This window comes from Pinus tabuliformis, chromosome 5_2 (genome assembly GCF_031772625.1).
Source record: "Pinus tabuliformis cultivar Carrire ecotype Pingquan chromosome 5_2, CPIR1, whole genome shotgun sequence".
Lineage (NCBI taxonomy): Eukaryota > Viridiplantae > Streptophyta > Pinopsida > Pinales > Pinaceae > Pinus > Pinus tabuliformis.
In genome coordinates, this window is record NC_142306.1 from 87,353,635 (window position 1) to 87,360,042 (window position 6,408).

Sequence of the window (6,408 nt, forward strand, 5' to 3'; positions counted from 1 at the left end):
TTATGTCTTGTAAAATGCCGATTACTGCAGAGCAGACTGCTTCTCTTTTCTTTCAGTATGTTCAGGTCCACTTTGGATTACCCACATCAATTGTGTCATATTGAGACTCTCACTTCCTTGGAGAGTTCTGAACCAACTTATGGAGGATGATGGACACCAAATTGAAAAGGAGCACAACATTTCACCTGCAAACCGATGGGCAGACAGAGGTTGTTAACCAAATCATGGTACATCTATTATGAGGCTATTGTTGGAAGAATCCCAAGTTGTGGGATGAACATCTCCCCTATATATAACATTCCTATAACCGAGCAGTGCATTCATCGACACAACGTTCACCATATGAGACATGCTTTGGTTACCTTCCAAAAGACCCTTTAGACATAGTCTTTGGAAGGGAGGATGGCTCTAGTGGACATAATGATAAAGACAAAGCTCATTAGTTCATTCAGCGAATCCAAATGATTCACCAAGCAGTGCAAGAACAGTTGGAAAAGAGTCAAGCCTGTTACAAGGCCCAACATGATAAACACCGAGTTGACCACCCATTCTAAGTGGGTGACAAGGTGTGGTTCCACATTATGAAACACAGGATGAAGGGAGAAGGAAAGAAGTTGCAGCCAATCCAGTGTGGACCATTCACCATATTGGAAAAGATTGGGAACAATGTCTTTCGTCTTGACTTACCAGTATATATGCATATGTACTCAATAGTGAATGTGGAGAACCTGAAGCTGTATGAACCACCTTTTATCATGGACACTGATGAGGTGGGCACAGTTCCTACCATTGATGACTTTGCACCTAAATATCTCGATGAGTTTCCCGAAGACATCATCCTCGACAGAAGAACGAAGACTTCACAGTGAGGAGATATAGAATACCTTCGAGTTGGATTCAAGGCAATGCATCCCAGCAAGTCTAGATCACTGGAGAAATAGAAAGTGAGGGAAGATTACCCTCACTTGCCAATTGACTAATAAAAATCTTTTGGCGGTCCGAAAGCTCTTCAATGGGGAGGATTGATCCAGGTGGATCTTCAGATAGAATGGCATGGAAACTCAGAAATCCAAGTGATCAGAATGAAGTCAACTTAAGGCTAGAATGTAGGTCTCATCTTCCTAATTCCAATGACACAAATGGTACTTCAAGTCGAGTCCGGATGATGAAGTTATTGCAAAAAGAAGGGGTCCTCAATCCTTAATAAAAAGAGGAATTTCCTTTAGAAATGGGTCTTAAAGCCTTAAGGTAAAATCGCAATCAGAGGTCACATGTGGGCGGACATAAGCATTGGACCATGGAACCCTTGATCGCTGATCTCCGATCAGATCAAATCTGTGGATCAAAGGCAATCACAATTGAAGGTCCTACATATATATGTGTGTATCTCGGCAGTGGCAGGTTGCCATCGATGATTAATTAGATCGGCGATCATTATCGGAGCGATACATGAGGGAAAGTTGATGCGATCAGCGATCGACAGTCGATTGTTCATGATAACTAGGACAGGGACACCCCTGATAGGCTGATTGTGACCTCAGCACGGACCCGATATGAACTATAAGCCTAACTTAATAATATTTGAAATCTGGGTGAATAGGTTTTGGCAGATTTCTTAGTGTTTTTGGGATTTTTGAAAGTTTTATCATTTTAAACGATAAGAGTCCATTTGCAAGAACAGTGCACCCACTGATGCTTCCACTCTACCAACCTATATTATTAACTAGGCAAGCTCCATTTTAAATGGTGTCTTGTCGAAGAAACCATTATAAAAAGGGATTAATGGAAGAGCATGGGAGGAGGCACTTTTATGGTTGTAGCACACTATTTTGCAAAGGTCGAGAGCATCTATTAAGCTATTTTTAACAATTACATGACTCCAACCCTCTTCTATTGATGTGAAAAGCTCTGGTGCTGCACACCGCTCCATCTCAGGCATTCGTTCCATAGCCATTAGGCAGGTTGGAGGTATAAGCCCCTTTATGGACAGATTGATAATTGTAACTTTGTTTATTCATGCCATTTAATAAGAAAGGCCTCCCCATTGTTGAGCTAGGCCTGAAGATGTAGTCCAAATTAGACAAACTCCGTTATCAAGCCTTGGTGTTCTCTTTTGTGCATTTTCATGTTTTTTCTTCTTCTTTCATATGTGCACATTTATGTGTTAAGCCGCAATTTTATATGCAATTCTTTTCTATACATCTATAAGCGAAAACATCTTGGATCAAGGGGAGAGAGAGAGGAGAGGGAGAGAGGGAGAGAATCTCAAGAGAGAGAAAATAACAGAGACATGGAGAGAGAGAGTGTGTATTTTTGGGGAGTGAGATAGAGAGGGAATAATAAAGAAAAACATAGATAAAAATATAGATATTATATAGTATTATATAACCATCCTAGATCCATGTTAAACCTAGATCTATCAAGTTTGAAGAGGGATCAAATATCTCAAGATGAAAAGCTTTCCTCAAGTTTTCCTCTCAAAAAACAGGTTTTCACCTCCAGAGATTTGATCCCTCTCGACACTTGATGGATCTAGCTTTGTTGTCTCTAAATTATATTTTTTTATATACAAAAGAAAAATCATAAAACTAATGTTAAAGGAAAAAACTAAAAGCAAAGAAAAATATCCTTGATGTAACCTATATATTTTTTATTATGTAATGGAATATCAAATGAGAGTTCAATATTCAACTGAGTGTTGTGACAGAGAAACATGAGTTAAATGATTTGACCAAGTTAAGTATTGTGGAGTTGACAAGCTCCTTGATGTCTCTTGAAACGTGAATGAGTGTAGGGAATGAATTGTGGAGAATGCATTTAGATTCAAAGTATCAATTAACAAAGGAAGAGGCAAGAGTTCTCATGGTAGTAGAGGAAGAGCAGATAATCAAAGAAAGGAAATGTATTATGCACCACAGTTCTGGAAACCATAACGGATTAGACAATAATTTGCAAATAAAAGAGGGAGAAAAGGATTGATAGGAAAGTATAATGCTCAATGTTAGTGGTATTATTGTAATATATTTGGTCATCATGAGAATAAGTGTAGGAATAATATCTTTGATCAGAGTAAGGGCTAAGGACAACATCTGTAACATAGAGGGAGAAGCATCAGAAGAAATGTTTCTCACATGAAATATTATAAAATATACTTGAAATGACAACATATTATTACTTGATAGTGACTACAACAATCACATGACAACTAAGTGTGAACTATTTTCTATTCTTGATAATTCTATGAAATCTATAATTAGCTTGGGTGATGACTATCATGTCAAGGCGTATGGGAAAGGGAATGTGACAATTCTATACAAACATAATGAAGTAAAAACCATATGTGATGTGTATTATATGCCTAATATCAAGCACAATATGTTAAGTGTATGACAGTTGTGATAAACATTCATGATAAATATCCTAGTTGAAAACTTATTGCTAGAGTCGAAATGACCTCAAATTGATTGTTTAATTTAAAAATGAGAAGTGTTATGTTGCATGCACATCAAGTCTCAATGATAAATGAGATTGTATTGTGGCAGTATAGATATGGACACTTACTTTACAAGAGTTTGAGTTTGTTACAAAAACAATCAATGGTATAAGGTCTACCTAGAATCAATGACATTTCTCTTCTATGTGAATGTTGTTTTCTTGGGAAACATAAAGGAGATAGTTTTCCAACCGTTAATCCCTAGAGCTTGTACACACTAATTTTTGTGGTCCTATGGATACTCCATATATAAATGAAAGTTTTTATTTTATAACATTTATTGATGACATAATGAGAAACTCTAGGTATATATTCATAGACATAAGTCAGGTTCAAAGAATTGAAAGTTGAAGTAGTAAATCATAGTGGTAAATTTATTAGTCTTAAGATTTGATAGAGGAGGTGAGTATGCCTAAGGATATCTCAAGGATTTTTCAATCAACATGGTATAAATAAGCATGTTACAACAATGTATACTCCATAGTCAAATGAAGTAGTAGAGAGGAAAATATAGGCAATCATGAACATGGCAGTATGCTCAAGGAAAACAAATTACTAGATAATTTGTGGGTAGAAGTAGTAGCATGTTCAAAATACATTTTGAACAGATCCCCAACATCTAGTCTGCAAGGTAATATTCCTCAAGAGGCATGGAATGGAATCAAATAATTCTTTTCTCTTTTTAAAGTGCTTGGTTCCATTGCTTATGCTCATGAACCTAAAAATATTAGATATAAATTATATTACAGAAGTGAGAAATATATATTTGAGGGCTAGAGTGAAAATTCCAAAGCATATAGGTTGTATAGTGTAGATACCAAAGAGTTAAACTTGAGCATGGATGTAAAATTTGTTAAAGGCAAGTGATGGTTTGAACAAGACAATGGAGCTACTAGTTATCAAGCTTCATCTGTAACAATGGAAGAAGAATAATAACAAAATTAGCCTGTATCAAAACTAAGATATTTTGTAAGATACAAATAGGAAGTTATGTGAGATAAGCCTAGAACACTAACGTTACTTTCATAATAGTGTTACAACAGAACTAGTTAGCCAATTAGAGATAGCCATCGATTACTCCATATTCTTATACATATTTCTAGTTTTTTCCAAAAGTCATGCCCAATTTTAAATCTAATAATAAGAGAATTTATGTACGAAGCCCATATATTTGACCTCATGATATTTGGGCACTAAGAGGATGTTTTGAACATAGGAGATGCCATTTTCTGACATTACCCAAAAAACCAATGATGAATTTATCCTATCGATTTTCATACTATTGGATCGGTTAAAAAATCTAACAGAGATTGAAGTTGAATTACATGATGAAGGTATTGTTGACGATGCTCAACCCACCAACTTGTCTTGTGATCTCCCTGGCAAGAAGTCCCAATTAGACCTCAGACCATTCGGTGTAGGAGTCCTAACAATGGGTTATACGGTAATTCCTTGACTGCGATTTCGCATAGAGACAAGTATGATAAATTTGATCGTAGCAAGGGTGTGACATATGTAGTGATCCAAGGAAGGTGCATGAAAGGTTCTAACACACAAGGGTTGAGAAGAGTGCACCCCTTGAAAAATTGGGTTAACGCGGAGTTAAGAAGGGAACGCATGAGCAAGGATGCATCACAACATGGAAGGCAAGTTAACTAGCAATCCAAAGTGATGGTTAAACCAACAACACATTTCAGAAATACTCATATATACATACGCAGAAATGGCTATACATGCATGTGTAAGCAAACAAATATATATAAACAACTACCTAAAATACGATTCAACATATGCATAAAATGTGTTGGCTCTTGCTATATTAAGAAGTGTAACTTCCAATCATACAATACATCCATGTCCAACCACTAGTTCTGACAGCAGAATGTTACAGCTACAACCACCTACTCCTCCAAAGTGATGTATTAGCTCTCTATAGTGGAGAAGGCAATGCTCGTTACTATATTGTCCAAGCTCTCTCTAAGATAGTCCTATCAAAAGCTTGGCTGACAAAAATCCTCTACAATGAGTTATGAGGGACTATTTATAGTAACGAGTGGGGTGACCATTGACATTACGTTTTGTGATAGTTCATCTACCCTCATGACTCTTCATCTACTCTATGATTGTTACATCCAACTATCGACACTTGAACTTACACTTGACAACATGTTACATTACAATTCACATGTAACCATGTGAGACAAAATGGCTTGAGAAAGCCATGAAAGACACCACTATGACTCAGAAAACCGTGGGAACTCCAACGCTTCAACATCCTCGGGATGACCAACAGTAGCATACTAATGCCAAGATTGGTAGTCCGTGATGGTTTCCTTGTACTCCAAGGTGACATATTTTTGGAACCTGGCTCTTTTCTCCATAGCATTCGAGTACACTACTCGATCTCCTCTGTGAAACTTGTCTAAAAGCATGCGCATCATTGTCTTCAATGTGGCCAGACCAGCAACATACTTGTGCATGGCGTCTACACTGATTGACAAGTCTGGGCTAGTGACTTTGCGCATCAACTCATCAAAGTATGACTCAAGCTCTAGTCAGACCTGTGACTTTGTCTTCGCCTCAGTGAGAGTCTCAATAGATGAGATCGCATGTGCGTGCACCACAACATCCATACTCTTGAATACACATGTATGGGAAGCATGTAGACTAGTGATGAGCTACGGGAGCTCTTCATAGGTCCAGATCTAACTCCGGATGCATGCCTTTACCTCGACCGCTCTTGGCTTCATCATCTTAGGAAAGTGAAGTGGGGCTCCCTTGTATCTCATCATCGACATTTGCATGTAATTAACAATAGTGTGCATGTTCGACAAGATACGTGCTCTTCTAGCACATCGCTACTGCCATCCTTTGAGATGGACAACTGCCTTATGCATGGTACCAAACTTGGAATA